The sequence below is a fragment of the Erpetoichthys calabaricus genome, chromosome 8 (genome assembly GCF_900747795.2).
Source record: "Erpetoichthys calabaricus chromosome 8, fErpCal1.3, whole genome shotgun sequence".
In the NCBI taxonomy this organism is placed as follows: Eukaryota; Metazoa; Chordata; class Cladistia; order Polypteriformes; family Polypteridae; genus Erpetoichthys; species Erpetoichthys calabaricus.
The window spans coordinates 121,104,141-121,122,367 of record NC_041401.2 but is presented as its reverse complement, the minus strand read 5'-3'; positions in this window follow the sequence as shown (position 1 = coordinate 121,122,367).

Genomic DNA, 18,227 nt, shown 5'->3' with positions numbered 1-18,227 from the left:
GAGTAAATCTGCTATATGCTGACCTTGATGCCATCCTTGGCTTGAATATGCACTATTTCTCCTTCTGGTATTTTTTAGGTTGTTTCTCAGCAGTGACTATTGATTGAAAGTCAGGGCCTCCTGATCATTTGAATTATTAGAGGACCCCAGTAATGAATTGGCGATTATTTGTTGTTTCTACCTCACAAAGTCAAGTTTACATTGGTTTCTTTGAGGCCTTTCTTCACAGATCCTTTTTGATGCTACCAAACCCATCCATGATGAGTTGCATTAATGGGGTTGAATATCGTAGTTTATTCCCTTTATCTTGAAATTGTTTGAACTGAGAATCTCTTCTTTCAACTCCCACTCAGCTCTGATAAAGATGTACCACTATCTAATCTAATGATCTGAACATGTCCTCTCCTTGACCTAAGTCAACAAAGAGCAGTAATACAGGAACCCATGTTCAGCACGTACTGCTATTAATGTCAGACTATGCTGCATCTTTACATCAAATTCTTCTGTAATATATCTCGAGTGGGCCGACCTTTGCAGGTGGTGCTTTATCTGGCACCACTCTTTCTTATGGCAAATCATCTATAAACTGTTTCTGTACTACCATGCTATTTACAAAGTACACACACCAAAAACATGTTTCTAATTTGGCATCCAATCCTTTTGCCATAGTCCACGCCACCTGCTGTTCGTCCCCAATAATAATTCATTACATTTATATAGCGCTTTTCTCAGTACTCAAAGCGCTATCCACACAGGGAAGAACCGGGAAGCAAACCCACAATCTTCCACTGTCTCCTTACTGCAAAGCAGCAGCACTACCACTGCGCCACCAATGTACATCTTCATGGATAGATCATGAGATAAGGTGAGCATTATGAAATTTTTCTGTAATGATATGTAGAAGGCCAAAACTGCATTGGCATTGATATCCCCCCCAACCCCCCCAGTCTTCCAGCAGTTCTTCAAATGGTGTAGTGTAGAGGGGGCTCCTTTAAGGTACAAAGCAAAGTTCTTTCAACTGTAACAGCGGTCTGTCGATGGAAAGCACCAAACTCTAGGTCATCTTTGACCAGGTCATTTATACAAAGTGGATTTTACATTTTCTTGTATGTTTTCCAACTAGCATTTTCTTTAATTTTTACCCATATGAATATTCTTTTGACTCAACGTTTTTTTCTACTCATATGAAAAAAAAATCAGCATGCTTCACCCTAATGGCACACTAGGCTATCTCAGACACATCAGTCTGAGTAACTATTATAGACATCATATTGAAAGCAGCATTCTTTTAGATATTCTTTTACCCGTCTGACATATCTCCTCTACCTCTGATTTCTTGATCATGGAACTCCTGGTAGAGCGGTTTTCTGATCCTCTGTTCAGTTTTCAGAAGCTTATCTAATGCAGCACCTCATTTTGTAATCAGCAGGATGAAATGCTGGTTTGATGCATCTTCTCTGTGACACTTTGGAAGTCGCTCTTGCAAAAACATGCATGAAATCTTTAGCATTTTTTTTTTCTATTGTACTTCAGAACTGCTGAGCTGTCTGTCTAAAACACACACTCGCCAATCTCACGATCTGTCACTGCTTTGATCATCTTGTCAATTCAAGCTGCAACTCTTTTAATCATGACATTTTCGCAGGTTTCAGTGCAGTCTACTCTGTCTTTCTTCATGATGACAATACAGGGCACTTGATCCTTTTAGCTTCTTAAAAGTAGGTTAAGTCACAGTTTCACAGCCTTTCTCACAAACATCTGTATAATGAAAAAGCTGTTCGGCTATAGTGTAATGTTTGTGGTGGACTCAAATGGACAGAAGTTTTTAAAGAGCGGGGCAGAGAGGAGTACATTTTTGCTTAAAGGAAGAGGGGTAAGAGATGTCAGGAAATGAGCAGAGGTCTCTTATACCAGAAGTCACAGGATGAATTGACAAAACCAATGTGCTAACCAGAATTCAAAATCAAAAAACAAATTAAGGCTTAACCTGAACATTTCCTTTTGTTCCAAAAAAGTTGATTTGACACCGTCAGGCTTCTGTTGTTCCAGCAAAGTCATTAACTTTCAACAAATCAGCTAGAAAGCCAGCCTCTATTATTAAGCAAGGACGTAATGCTCACAGGGCACACACTTTCACTTTTTTAAATAATGGATTTAAAACACTAGTTTCTTAAAAAAAAAGAAAGAAATGACATTTTTATTTGATGTATCAGGCAAGTTCACTGTCATTTACCTGCATTTTTGTGTTACTTTCAAGCAGGGGATTTTCCAGGCTTGTTCTTGAATTCCCTGCATTGTGATATTTAAAGTCGATTGGCTGGAGGTGACAAACAACAGAAACTCAACTCAAATCAGATCATCGTCATAATAAGTGGTCATGAAGTTCACATACATGCCTGCTACATCCTTTTACATTCTGGCTGCCACAATGCCACAGGTCACAAATCAGTCCCATGCAACAATGCAACATCACAGTGACCAGAAACACAAAATGGGCAATGCCCATGCAAAACAGAGTAATATTGAAAAAGCAAAATGAAACAAAGTTGTCATAATTTGTACTTTGAAATCATGTAGATCAACGTTTATACTGAAAAGTGCTGAAGCTAGCAGTATGTTTTGAATGCAGGGACCAGAAGAAGACATGTAGTCTCATTTTAAAGCCAAGTTCAATGGCTAGGAAATCAAAATGATCTGGCGACAATTCCAAAATTAAATCCTAAATCACAGTCATAACACAAAGTCAAAGGTCTTTGTCCAGAAAAACTAATAATAATTTCATGCTAATTCTTTCTGAAGTTTATCCGTAAACTCGGATACCAGGAGTACAGTTCTGTTCTTATATTGTTGTGTTGCTGATATCCAATACATTTTGTTACGATATTCTGGCAACTGTCCAAAAAAAAAAAAAATAAAACAGCATTGATCACAATGCTAAAATAATTTTAAAACTTGAAATCAGCTTTTTAAACCAAATTAACATTCACTTTGAAATTGGCATATTTGAAACCCCCCGAATAATACAAGTAAAAAAAAATAGTAAAGTGAAAAAAAATACAAAAGAAACCCACCTCTTTAGAATTCTGGTGTATTATTTTTTACTTTGATTAATCCATCCATCCATCCATTTTCCAACCCGCTGAATCCGAACACACGGGGGTCTGCTGGAGCCAATCCCAGCCAACACAGGGAACGAACCAATCCTGGGCAGGGTGCCAACCCACCGCAGGACACACACAAACACACACTAGGGCCAATTTAGAATCGCCAATCCACCTAACCTGCATGTCTTTGGACTGTGGGAGGAAACTGGAGCGCCCGGAGGAAACCCACGCAGACACGAGGAGAACATGCGAACTCCACGCAGGGAGGACCCGGGAAGTGAACCCAGGTCTCCTAACTGCGAGGCAGCAGCACTACCACTGCACCACTGCGCCACCGTGCCGCTCACTTTGATTAATAATTCATTATATTTTTTAATGACTTTTGGGTGACGGGAACATGGTGCTATTTTTTTTTTGTTGCTTTCATCACACATCTTCTATTGTGAGTAACAGTGCTGTTTCTATTCACATGTTGCTAATGACATCGTGTATGATGTGGCAATTTATACATGGTGGTGCAAGTTTACAATCATCTAAGTTTATGGATAAAAATTTTTAAAAATCTTCAATATATGATGGTAGTTACTTAGGGAAAGAATTTTAAGGCAGTTAGTAACTTTTGGCAATGACTTTTTGACCTTTGAGTTCTGCTTTGTGATTCAACAATATGGCTTCCAGTCTTCCTTGTTTTGACTTTGGCCCAATTTCTCAAGCAATTCTTTTGTTTTGTCCTTCTCATTGCTTCATTTCTCAGCCCTTAGAGCAAAAGGAATTCTTCTGGATGACCTCTCACATTGGATCATAACAAAAGCAGACTGAAGCCTAACACATTCCTAACACACATTGAATCCAAAGTTAAAGCATCTGATAGCTGGTGTAAACCTCCTGCTGTAGAAGTTTAAAACTTGCCTCACATCCACGTTTCATTCTGCAGCACTCTTGGAAAATGTGCCTCACAGCATAGATAAATGAAGCCAAATTTCCCAGTGGATCTAAAATGGATGAGACCATGGAAAGAACCTCTTTACTAGTATGAGGCTTGTCCTGTGCTTTTGAGTTTTAGTCTGTCTGGTTCAGTCTCTTTCCATTGGAGGACTGTCTTTCATTGGGTCTAAATCTGATCATTTGTGATCCTTATTATTTCCCATGATAGAGTTAAAATCTCAATGGCTAATGTTTGTCTAGTTGTTAAACCAGAAACCTTCCTTAACACAATGAGTCTTTCCTCTACATACAGTATTTCCTTACCACCAAGTTGCACAACATACTGTAGTGTTGAAGTTACACCAAACAAATGTACGGTCATTTGGTACTCTTTAGTTTCCTGCTGAAAATCTCCCTGAGGCCATTAGAGAAACCTGAGCAGAGCTGAGGCCTCAACAGAATGTCTAACTTGGGAGAACATGGCCCGATACTCACGACTATTAAATGTGTTATGTTTCAGCCAAGGGGGCTCCTCTGATTGGTGTTGAAATTCCATTTTATTGTCTTTTTTTATTTATTTTTGTTTCTTTTCCTTATTCCAATATTGTGTGTGGTTCCCCAAGAGGTGGGGCCATCTACCTTTCATTTCATAGGGATTGCGACCAACCCAGTAAAGGCTGGGGAAACAAGCAACCCCTTACAGTACATGGTGGTGTTGGTGAGTTCTGAATTCTGTGCAACCTAATGGATTTTTGTTTTACCTTTTATGCACTGTTTTTGGCAATTCTTTCAAATTATGTATTGGATCTTTTTTTGCCATTGGATTTCCAATTTCAGGCAACTCCCTCTGTGCCTTTTGTGCTCCTCAGAACTTCCTTTGTTTCACATCATTATTGCAAATTAAATCTTCAGTTTATAAACATTAGTGATTTGTCCTTTTTTCCTTTATGCTGATGGTTGATGGATCCTTCCTCTTGTGAGGCTATTTATTATAGTTTTGGGGACACTGAACTATACTGATTAGACAGTTTCCCATTTGCAGGGCCTGCTCTCCAGTTACCTTGTGAGAACCGCATTGGGATTTCATTAATAAGTACTCTTTGGTTCATGACAAAATGCAACTGGCTACTGTCTAAATTTCTGAGCACAAACAGGTTGACATTTAAGTCAGGCCCCTGCAATGGCTGAGCATCAAGTGAGGGTCACTGAAATGTAGCAGGACAATCAGAAACAATTTGTGATAATGTGCTTCCTGCTATGATATGATCCATTGAAAGTCGCAACCTTTTAAGACTATTGAATAATTCTTCCTGTAGAATTCTTTCATCATAACCTTTGCTAATCATCTCTTCCTTGAATACGGAATAATTCTTATGAAACTGGCACTTCTTGCTAAACTTTTGCTTGAGACTTTTTGGTAACTGCTCAGCTCCACGTGGCAATTTGCAAATCCGGTCACCCTGTTTCTCAATGGATGGCCTATACTAAAGTGATTATTGAAGAAGTTTGTTGGCTCGAATTGACAATCCATAGCAGACATCTCCAATTCGTCTACCTCATGACACTCTGGGAAGTCGGGCTTTGTCTGCTGCTGGACATACTATTTCAGTTGTTATACCGACACAATTTGTTGTTGTCTGTAGCCATTTGCACTCCTTCCAGCTGGTATTGTCTTTTCTTTACAACAGTATAGAATCCATTCTAAAGTTATCTTCAAGTAAACAGTCCATCTCTCTTACTACTGATGGGTTTCTAAGAATCCAAGGCTTATTCTTAATAGACTATATAGACATAAAATTATCATGTTCTTCATTCCAATTAGAAGCCAAATACTGGCATCAATCTGGTAAAGACAAGGGTCTTGCAAATGTGACCATGTCTACCTTCTTTTGTGGCAGAATGCGCCCGTTGCTTACTGGAATTTCCCATTAGTTAGGGGACTGCTGGGAGTTCTCCACAGGTCTTTTATCTGAACTAATGTCCTCCAGCTCTGTGATAACAGGCATGTCAATGAGTTTTTCTTGACTCAATGATACAAGTCTTTCTTGCTGTGAGATGACCTTCAGATTTTTCATAATGGCATTTTTACAGAAAGATACTGAACTGCAGCTGTCAAAATCAAGAGTATAGGCATACTGACAAGTCCCCCATGCAGCCACAAGTTTCACTTTCTGCTGTGACTTGCACACTAGCCGTTAACCGATTGTTGTCTGCATGTGAATTAAGATGGGCAGCTTCATCATCGGTGGTGTGTACTAGGGAAGGAGGTCTGAGACCTCTGAAGTTTTCTGACTGTTTCTCATTATGCAGGACACCCTTTTCTTCTCGGTTCCTCCAGATTTGCCAATATACTGTGCTTTTTTATGCACCTGTGTTGATCTGACTATTTGCACTTGCACGGCAATCCAGTGCAGCTGTCAGTTTTGCACAAAACCAAACCAACCTAAACAGCTGAGTGTTTCAAGACAGTGCTTGGTTCAACAAAGCATTTTCATCTGCATGATAACGTAGGCCATATCCAATCAGTGGTGCAATACAAGTGAGTAAAGGAATAATCCGATTCAGATAAGAGATGATGCTGCCCTTCATTTTGTGTCTTTGTCTGTTGCTTATGTCAGTGAGAATACATTGTTTCCAAAAGTCCACAAAAACAGTTTTCTCCAATGCAACTGGAAATCCTTGAATGCAAGTCTGTGCAACTGCCAGGGTGGTAAGATTGTTGGAGGAGACACCGGATTTGAACTTTTGATACTCTAGCAAAATGATTGTGGCCTATACCTATTAAAGTTACTTCAGGGGGGAATTAGCTAAGCTTGTCTCCTCAGCCAGTTGCTGAATTTTATAATTGGGGATTTAGCAAATGTGAGGCCTTTGGAGCCCACTACATCAACCTCCTCTGGAGTTTCCTTCTATTTCTTCTGTCCTCCCTAGCTATCTGACCTTATTATTGGACTCATCTTTAGAGACTTCAAAAATTATACTATTTAAGTTCCATTCTACAAGCTGCATATTCATTTTTGTGTCTGTAATGGTTTATTTTTTGTTATTGCTTCATTATCATTATCATTACCATTCATGACCATTCAGTTCTTGTAATTATTTCTTTATCATTTGTAAAGCACTTTGAGCTACAAGTGCTATAGAAATAAATATTGTTGAATATTCATAACAAAAAACACTGCAGACGTATAAGGCAAACTTAACTAATATTTTAAAATGAATTAAGGGTCCCCGATATCTTAAATATTTTTCAGTATCAATGTTGTCAATGGACTGCATTTTTTCACTTAAGGAGTTAAGCAAAAGTCAGACCTCTTATAACATTGGAAGATGCTGAAAAATTAGTTCACGCTTTTTTTTTAGTTGACGTGATTACTGTAATGCACTCAAAACAGGACAACCTAAGAAAGACATCAATCGATTGCAATCAGTGCAGAATGCAACAGCCAGAATCTTAACTAGAAAAAGAAAATCTGACCACCTCTCACCAGTTTTAGTGTTGTTACAAGGTTATTACCCTTGTCATTTAGAATTGACTTTAAAATGCTACTAATAGTGTATAAAGCCTTACATACTGTAATATTGTCCCTTCCTGAATGCCTGTCCCCCTACACTCCAAGTCATTAACTTAGATCTTCTAATGGTGGTCTACTTATAGTTCCAAGAGCCAAGCTTAAAGGAAGTGGTTGAGATGGCCTTTTGCTGTTATGCTGCTAAAATCTGGAACACTTTATCAACAGAAATTTGTCAAGCTAACACTGTGGAACATTTAAAAAAAACTGGTAAAAACCCATTATTTTAATTTGGCTTTTTTGTAGCTACATTTTAGTTGTACTCCTTATAGACTATACAGTATAGGCAAAGAATGATCATATTCTTCAGGGATCCGCAATCTGTGCTAATCCCCTGTCTTTTCCAGTTCTTCTGTGGTGGCAATCTGAACCCCCACTATCTGATCCAGGCACCATGCCTCATCTCATTAATGTTAGGTAGAATGCCCAGAGGGGGCTGGGTGGTCTTTTGGCCTTGGAACCCCTGCAGATTTTGTTTTTTTTTTTTCTCCAGCTTAAATAAGAGTTTTTATGTCCTCTTGGCAATCTGACCTTATCGCCAGGCTCATTTTTAGAGACTTATATTACGATATTGTACACAAGGATTCTACTCTCCTACAACTTATACATCTGTTTTATAAGATCATAAAGATTTATTTTTGCTACTTTAATATTATTGCCTAATGTTATTAATTTTTCTTTATTGGTAACTTCTTCTTTGACATCTTGTAAAGCTACATTCTTTGTATGTAAATGTGCTATAGAAATAAATGTTGTTGTTGGACACATCCTGAATATCTGTCATGTATGTCAAGGTTTTTAAAGGATTACCCCACCCAAAAATTATGGTTTTTATGTTTTATTATGTTATTTTTATCCCATGTAGTTTGTAGTGATGACCAAGAACAAATACTTAAATTTCATACAAAATAGAGATTAAAAAAAGTTTGCTATAATACAAGGCAATGATGACCAATGCTGTAAAACAACAATATGAAAAATGTCCAGGAGGGGATCTCACACTAGTCATGCTGCATAATCCACATGTTGCTTATCCAGCTGTCTTCTATAGCAAAGATGGTGTGAGCACTCCTAAGGGCTCCACAAGCCAGGCCAGGCCTTCCTAGCCTGCCTAGAATTGGCCTCATCCTAAGCAGCCTGACCTCCTGACTCCACAGGGAGGATTCAGTCTACTCGACCCAAAATAAATAACTACATTCCAAAGTTCCAAGCAAACTCTTATAACATCCAAAAAATCATAAAATACATAAAAATGTTCTTCTAGGTAAAGGAACAATAAAACTTTTGGTTAGAAAGGACAAGTACCAAAAAATAATCTTAATAAATGATAATATTTATTCAGAAAATTTTAAAAAGGACACAAGTGGCAAAAAGGAGTTCCCTAAATGGCAATTCTAGGTGAAAACTCAAATGCAGGTATTAAAAATCAAAAACAGAAGTAAAAATTCCAATAATCCAGAAAATCCAATACTCACAGGTATATGCGCTCACTGAACATCAATGAACCACTGAAGGATCTACTTTTAGTTTTGGAAGATAAATGCTGTGGGCGGTCCTTCAGTAGTGACATCACGGAGGCCCTGCCTCTTGGGCTCCACCCACAAAGAACAAGAGACATATTAGAACAATTTATTATATGTTGACAGTAACTACTTTAAAAGGACAGCACATAATGAATAAATAAACAAAACCCAAGAAACATAACACAGAAACATCCATCCATTATCCAACCCGCTGAATCCAAACACAGGGTCACGGGGGTCTGCTGGAGCCAATCCCAGCCAACACAGGGTACAAGGCAGGGAACCAATCCTGGGCAGGGTGCCAACCCACCGCAGGACACACACAAACACACCAAGCACACACTAGGTCCAATTTAGAATCGCCAATCCACCTAACTTGCATGTCTTTGGACTGTGGGAGGAAACCGGAGCGCCCGGAGGAAACCCACGCAGACACGGGGAGAACATGCAAACTCCGCGCAGGGAGGACCCAGGAGGCGAACCTGGGTCTCCCAACTGCGAGGCAGCAGTGCTACCCACTGCGCCACCGTGCCGCCACACAGAAACATGAAAAACAATAATCCAAAAACCGCAAGTGACATCACAATTTTCTTTTTTTATAAATGTTTTTCTCACTGTTTACTATTGTACAGCATTGGTCACCATTGTCTTGTATTATATTATGAACTTCATCTCCATTCTCCACAAAAACATGAGCTTAAACATTTTACTGGACATCACTAACTAACACATAAAAAGTAGCATTTTTGGGTGGAGTACTGCTTGAATATAAATGTGCATTTTGAGATACCTCTCATAATTTAAGATATCTTGTCATTTGGAGACACCTTGAAATACAACCAAGATCTTGCATTTCAGACATTTTCACTATGGTTAACATTTGAAATATCTAAACCATATCTTAGGTAAATCAAATTAATTTCCTTATATCTTAAAATTGTTTGTTCTTTATCTGATATATCATATAAAATGAATATAAGATATTTTTAAAAAGACAAAAAGATATTCCAAGCTATCGGAATAGGATATGAGATCTCCAAAATACAACTAAAGATACTGCAAATGCACTTCCAGGTAACTTTCTTGAAAGATTAGAAATGCATTTTTCAAGGTATCTCAAAATAATAATTTAAGATATATTAGAATATTGATATTGACAGATGGCCCACGTGGACATTCATGGATCCTTACCCAGCCAGGAGGCCATTACAATGGAAGAACATGGGAAGACTAGTCATTCAGGGCAATGTCTTCCCCAATGCACCAGGTGGCAGCCCCCCTGAGTTATGGCATCACTGTGGGTACCCACAGGGCATCATTGGGAATGTAATACTTTGGGTTGGCCCTGTTAGGTTCCATTGGTGCTGGCATGGGGTGCTGAGGGGATTTGTGAGCCCTACCTTTTTGGGCACCCGGCATATCTGGAAGCACTCCAAAGCCACAGCTTCAAGACCTAGAAAGTGCTTCTGGGGTTTGCATAAAAGGAGCAGCCTCACTTCAATCAGGGAGCCAGAATCAGGAACAAGTAGAAAAAGCTTGTGGAGAGGAGCAGAGGAGGCAGAGAAGATGACAAAGGGAGATGACAGAGTTACAGTATTGCTGTGTACTGATTTGAATAGTGACTGCGATTGTGGTGTGGGAAATTCTTATAAGGATGAGTTTCACACAAATAAAAATCCTCTTGTTTGTGGCAAACTTGTGTCCAAGTCTGTGTGTTGGGTTTTCTAGGAGCTGCAGCGCTCCCTGGAGGTCACAAGATATATTTTGAAATTAAACACTGATTAGATAAGGAAGTAATAATTTCTCATTGCTCTGCATATATATGATAACATTACTGTATAGTCCGGAACTCCTTCTGACAAAGTAAGAGATTTGACTGGAAGTGATTGTGAAATATCTCCAGCTCAGTTTTACATACAGAATCTTACAATGCACAAATGTGCAGTTCAAGAGACTTCAAAATGTATTTCTGATGTTAAAAAATGCACTGGAGGTTATTCTGAGTTATCTGAAAATATTGTCACATATGCAGAATTACTGATAGTCACAAGTAGAATATCTTTCTTTTTCAACATCATATCTGAAATGATTACATCTCACAGCGGTAATTTAGATCTCCCTAGTCATACCCTTCCATTTTAATTCCACTTAACAAATCAACGTCAAATAATACACACTTCTTACCCTGTCATCTTCCATGAAGGCTGCATGCGTTCAGTCGCATTTATTCTGTCTTTGCTGCATTTCTTTGTCTCTATTGCCGTCAGGCCAAGAGGCGCATTCTGCACTTCTAGTCTTGCGGGACCACATGTGATTTTCAAACAAGAAAAAGAGTACACATCTGAGGACAATCCATTAAAATGTGAGTAATTATGGAGAAATCCTGTGCTACAAAGACTACTCTATACCTACAGGGCTTCTTCCTAAAACACTCGCACTCAGTTCCTCCAGTCTGTGCATTTTAAACCACTGACAGGGTTTTAGGGAGATAGCTAAAGATACTGAACAAAAGACTTGATGCTGACAGAAAATAAAAAGCTAAACCCGCTGTCATCCATTTAGGAGTTCAGCACCAAAAGGTAACTGAAGTGTTGTAATAAATGCTGCGGCTTTGGAGGCAGACAGACACACACATGTAGACCACCACAGCTACTGAGCTCCACACATGTGAGGAGTGTCACTGTCTGCTATGAAATCTTTCTGTCATTTTAACTATTGAATCACTATTTGACATAACAACAACAAACAGAGTTTACATAAGCAGTGTGGTCTATGGGTAAACAATGTGTTAAAACTGCTGCAGCTGTTTTGTTATGCCGTGTTTGTATTTCCAATTATATAGTAAGGTTAACTTACTTCAGTTATTCGTTTGGACATGCAGTTAGAAGGTGGATGCTGTCCAGCCTTGTTCTTGCTTTACTGGTGTTCTTTTGCTGATTTGTTGATTTGAGTGCTTTGAGCACTGAAATCTACATCTCCTGTAGCTCTTTGTTATCATCCCCATTAACGGCAGTCCTTTTGATGGAGTGTGACACACTTTTTACTACAAATGCATATTTGGCAGATCATATTTTCATGAATATAGCTGTTAATTCTTTTAAGCTTCCATCGACTCCTACACTATCGTTGTAATGCTGAACAACAGAGAGTAAACACAGCACCTGTGACAATGTATCGCTCATGTTTACCATCCATTAATGTTTTCAAATGCCAACATATAATCTGATGTTAAAGAAAAGGTTTTTCCTTTCAACAACTTGTGTTTATTTTTAAAATGTGCAATATGCTCTCTGGACACGCAGCACACACTTACATGACTTATATGGATTTTAGGTGACTTTAACTGTTCATTGCAATCAAAAGGTTGCTGTCTGTCAGACCAGTAGGACCCCACCCCTACTTTGAGCACCACCTTCATGAGGCGTTTGATTGGTTTAGACATGTGACACTCACACACCTAATTTTCACTAAAATTCACTCATGGTTGTCTCTGGACATACAGTGAAACAAGCGCCCTCCTTCCATGCTACCTTTGAGGCATATGAATGACAAAGAACCAAAGTCCAATTTTTTTCATGATTGTCTGCTGTTCAGTTATGAAACCCGGAGAGACTTTGGATTTGACTTTTGTGCTAAATCGGATTGATATTCGTTCCTGTATGCATGCTTGTTAAGGAAGGACTGAGAAAACATGTCTCTGAAACAATGATGGTTTGGGGTCCTCATGTGCGATCGTGGAGACCCGAAAAGGCTGCAGGTTTTGGTCCAACTCTTTTCCTTAATTAAAAGGCAATTATTGCTGCAGACACAGTTTTGGCTCCATCTACATTCTGAACTTCATTTCAATTAACTCGCTTGTTAGGATTTTTGCTCCTTAATTGCTTCGTTAAATCTAGAACAGCTGCACTCACTCTTTTTAATTGTTTGTTTTATTTTAACTAGCTGCCAGTTAGCAACAAGACGTAAATGACAAAGAAGCCATCGGCGCCTCGTCTAAATTACCCTCATTTACACCTGCGTGTGAGCGTCAGTTTTAATAAAATATTTGGAAAGAAATAGAAGAGAAAAAAGTGAAGAATGGAGAATTACTTATGTGCTCTGCTTCACAAATCATTTGGATAATATTCTCAGAAAAGGAAAAACTACAACATAAGAAGGGAATGCCAACGGAGAGTCAAAACACTAACAAGGCATAATATTGAAATAATTTCTATTATCGGAAATTATTTGTTTCTAATTGAACCAGTGGGTTGGAACAAAGTCCTTCAGCCGGCACTTGTGCAGTTTTCAAACTTCAGTTCTGTTCCTGCATGTTTTTGTTCTAGCCTCACTCTTAAAGTTGTGTGGATCCTTGTGGAACCACTGCTTGGCAGCAGAGCCATCATAAGGGCATCATAGGCTCTGTGGAAGAATAATTTTAGAGTAACATAGCATTCATCTTTAAGAAATAGCATAAAGGGTTAATAAATGTTGAAAATGAGATAAAGATCAAGTGAACAACAAAATTTACACTGAAATATAAGAATTGGTTTAGGAAAAATACTGAGATCTGCAGTGGGCTGGCGCCCTGCCTGGGGTTTGTTTCCTGCCTTGTGCCCTGTGTTGGCTGGGATTGGCTCCAGCAGACCCCTGTGACCCTGTAGTTAGGATATAGCGGGTTGGATAATGGATGGATGGATGGATGGAAAATACTAAGATGGTCAAGTAAATAAAGAATGTACCCGTAGAAAGGTTGCTGTAATATGCAAAATGTCCTAAAGGATTACTAAGAGATGACTAAGAAGCCAGCAGATGTCCTGTAAACAACCAGAATGGACAGTTGTTATATGCACAGAAATTTCAAGGGTGGTGGCTCAACTCAAACGTATAAGAAGAACCAAAATATAATATAATAGACCTTTATTTTATATAAATCATCTGGGTGTAAACCAATGAACCAACCAGAGTAAAATGTATGCATTGACATTGACACAGTATGTAAATTCAGCAGTTTATAAAATGAACCTCTATTCTTTGTTTCTCTGACCATTCTGATCATTCGGACCATGCTGCTTTTGAAGAATGCTCCCTCCAAGGTATTTTGCTGAGGAGTAATTAAAATATACAATGAATAGCTTTTCTCCTGCCTGATTACTGCATTATCCTGTTAGGGGATGTTTCTTTTTTTAATAAGATGTTAAATTTCTACCATAGCCCCCTGGGACCCCTGTTTTAATAGCAAAACTGAAACATACATTGACATCAGAAACATTGTGGGCCCCTCTGCTCCTTTCTGCTCCAGTATAGAAAAGTATATTCTTAACGTTGATGATTTGCATATATTCAAAGAGAACCGTGAGCATATATGAAAATAAGCATTATATCATAGTGCACTTTAAGTAAGGGTTAATTAAATCACAAAGAGCCACCAGTATTTCATTGGTCAAGGTCAGGTATGCAGAGAGAGGCTAACAGGCAACCCTTTCTACATGGGGAATGAGAGCTGAGGACTGGAAATAATGGTGGCAGGAACTGGACGGGTGCAAGGTGGGCAGAGGGCCTCTCAAGTGGGCATGATGGATAGAACAGAGTACTACACTCATTAGGCTGGGAAATATTGGTGGGGCTTCTTAGAGGCAGGACCAAAGCAATGGGAAGCTGGGAGTCGGAGAAGGGTGACAGGTGAGCTGAGTGAGAAAACTCTTGATAAGAACTGTAATAAAGGTAAGGTAGCCCCGTTGCTTATTGCTCATTTCACTCAATTCTGTACTTTTTGTAATTAAAGAGTACCATTCTGACCGCACATCCTGAGGTCTCCAAGGCCTACTTTGAGCAGTGCATGTCTGCCACAACACCAGTGCCCATTGTGCCCATACATTAAGATAACCCTGCTTCACAAGGAACCATTTCATTCCAAGAACAGTTCTATGCATATGACATGAATTCTTTGGGCTTTTGAAAGGTTCGTAATGTGCGGATAAAAATCAAATTGTTCTCAAATGGTAGGCTGCCCGAATACAACAGATCAAGGAAATCTGAACTGCTGAGATTTTGTGATTGTATGCAGCAAGAGCCCTTTTAAAATCATGAAGCCCTTGCTTTTTTTCACAAATCCTTTTATCATCATGGTCATTTATCAAAACTGTTATACTTATAAATAAATAAAGGATCTTTTTGAATCCTGCATTTGAATGAATTTTTTTTTGAATCGAAAAATGCCCTGAAGAACCACTTTGGCACCTTTCATCGTTAAGTGTGGAGTTTCACAAGCAGTGAGTCATTGAACTTCTAAAGGATCTCATTGCTTAGTTATCTGCTACCTTTTCTTCTCTTGTATTTCATTTTGCATAAGAACATTTAAAAATATTCAATTTTTTGCCATGGTTTTGTGCCCTTCACTCTTTTTTGATGTGTTCCTATTAATTCTCCTTTTTCTGTCAGGAATTTGCTTTCTTAATTATATACTAACTAGGGGGTTCACCCCCTGCTTGCCAAACCCTCCCGGCCTGCGCTATGCATCTCTGCTGCTCGCGTTGTGAAGTGGGGGTCTGAACGCACCCCAAGGTGGTACAATGGGAAACAAATAGTTTTTGTTTACCTCCTCTTTGCTCAATCAACTGCTGGCTTGCTGCTGCCTTTGTGCCATGTGATCTGCATCTCGTGCGGCACTTTGAACATTTAAAAGCGTGTACAGCAGCTGTCCTACTCTTTGTCTTTTATATCCGGCTCCTGGCGTGGTTAAATCTCTTGGCACAAAGTCTCATCTCTCGGGATGTGAGTTCCTGATATTTTTTAGTTTATAATATAAAGAATCTGAAAATCTAACAACATCACATTAAAGTTTGATAAATTCTGAAAAGAATGATACCAAACATATACAGGTATATGTAGGTTTTAAAATAAGCCTGATTTAAAGCGTGACACAAAAACGTCACATAAAATCGTTGCACAAAATCGTTGTGCTTTTAGGCTTAGGATTTTATATATATATAGAGTAGATAATAGCAATTAGCAATGAGTGGAGTAGATGTCAGGTGAAAATGTTGCATTGGATCGCAGGAAGTCGTTTATGTGTGTGTTACAATGACATCACTTGTGTGTGTGTGGTTTATTTTTCTAATTGTGTTCTTTCATCATCATGATTTTTAATCCACTTTTCCAGGAGTTTAGTTATTTAAGATCTAATTTCGTAATGATTACACTAGTTGGGCCGGCACTGCTGCAGTCTTGAGTTCTCAGTGTTGTTTGCCCGACTGGTGGTGTTCAATTGTGTGTGTGTGTGTTTGAGAGAGTGGCGAGGGTGAGAGCGACAGTCACCCGAATGTCATTTACGTTGCATACGTTATGTTAAACACTCCATGTTAGCTGCTATATTAAACGCTGGCCTGGTGATGTTTTTAAAGTTTGAAGTGGACAGTACTCCCCAGTTTGGTGTGACGCCACTTCGCAGTTTTTAGTTTTTGCTTACCAGTACAGTTTGATGCATGCCAACAGTGTTTTCAATTCTGCCTACTCTCAATAAGCTTATCCAAGCCGGACCAATGACCCCTAGTCAGGTGCTCAAAACTCCAAGGGGGTCCCCAATAGATTGAATGTCAATGTGTTGTGGCGCTCAAAGCTTGCGATTTGAGCTCTAAAAAGTGAATACATCAGTCTTAAACAATGTACACTGGCACTTATGTACAGTATATCCACTTCAGGCACTGGATTTCTTCTTTAACTTCTGATGATGTGGTGATCAGTCTGGTCCAGACAGGTTGATAAAATCCACAGATCTTTTTTTGGAGGAGCTGGTGTGGCTGTTAGGATATGTGGGCAACATGACTATGTCACATGCAGTGTAGTGTTGTGGTTAAGGCTGTGAGCTTCAGACCCTGAGGTTGTGGGTTCAAATCCTATTAGTGATACAGTGTGATCATGAACAAGTCACTTAGCCTGCCTGTGCTTTAATTGGGAAATAGAACCAATTGTATCATTAATATTTGTAGTACTAGGGTGTTGTACCATGTTAGCCATTATGAATGTAGAGAAAAGCCAAGCAAAATGACACCTTTTATTGGCTAACTAGAAAGATTACAATATGCAAGCTTTCGAGGCAACTCAGGCCCCTTCTTCAGGCAAGATGTAATCTTTGATTACATCTTGCCTGAAGAAGGGGCCTGAGTTGCCTCGAAAGCTTGCATATTGTAATCTTTCTAGTTAGCCAATAAAAGGTGTCATTTTGCTTGGCTTATCATTAATATTGTAAGTTATCTCAGATAAAGGCATCAGCCCAATAAAACAATATAAACATGTAGCGGTCTGGTGTCGCTAAGATCCACACCGTCGAAGAGATGGTAATTTATGTATTTTTTTAGTGGAGATTCCAGGGATGCACACAGCCTTGGCCCGACCCTCACGCACTCACAAACAGAGACAAACAGCCATCGGAAATAAAACAGCAAATTAAGAATGTATTAACGATTATAAATGAAAACAACGATCCCACCCCAGTTCCCCTTATGGTGATTATACATTAAATACAACAAACCATAAACAAAAACCACACACAGTAAAGTCCATGAAAAGCGGCAACAGATGTAATGTAAAGATGATGGTAAATAGTCCAGAGATCCGCACATTGAAGGGGAATGTAAAGATAGTCCTACTGGTAGTTTCTGAACGGTGGACGGTTCAGGAGCGCTCCTTTCTTCACAGGATGGCCATAAATCCACATACAGTCCTCACGTAACAGGCAGACAGCAGACAATCCAGACCCCAACCAAGAAACAATCCAGGACAAAACAAGAATCTACAGGTATCAGACAAGAGCTTCAGGCATACCTTTTTTTCTTTCCTTGGTATCACTGGCCTCCTTTTAAATGCTGCGCTGGCCTCCTTGAACCCAACAGCCCCTGCACCCTCAAAAGAAGACCAATCAGAGCCACTGCAGGGACTGCTGGAAGTTGCAGTTTCAAGCCCCAGTAGCACCACTAGAAACAAAGGGAGTCACTGGAAAGGCACACTTTCTACAGATTGCACTAATGCTGATAAACACCACATACTTAAAGGATGCATGTTTTAAAAATCTGAATTAGTCCATGGTGCCAAGATATGAACAATTGTGCATTAGTTACATATATTGT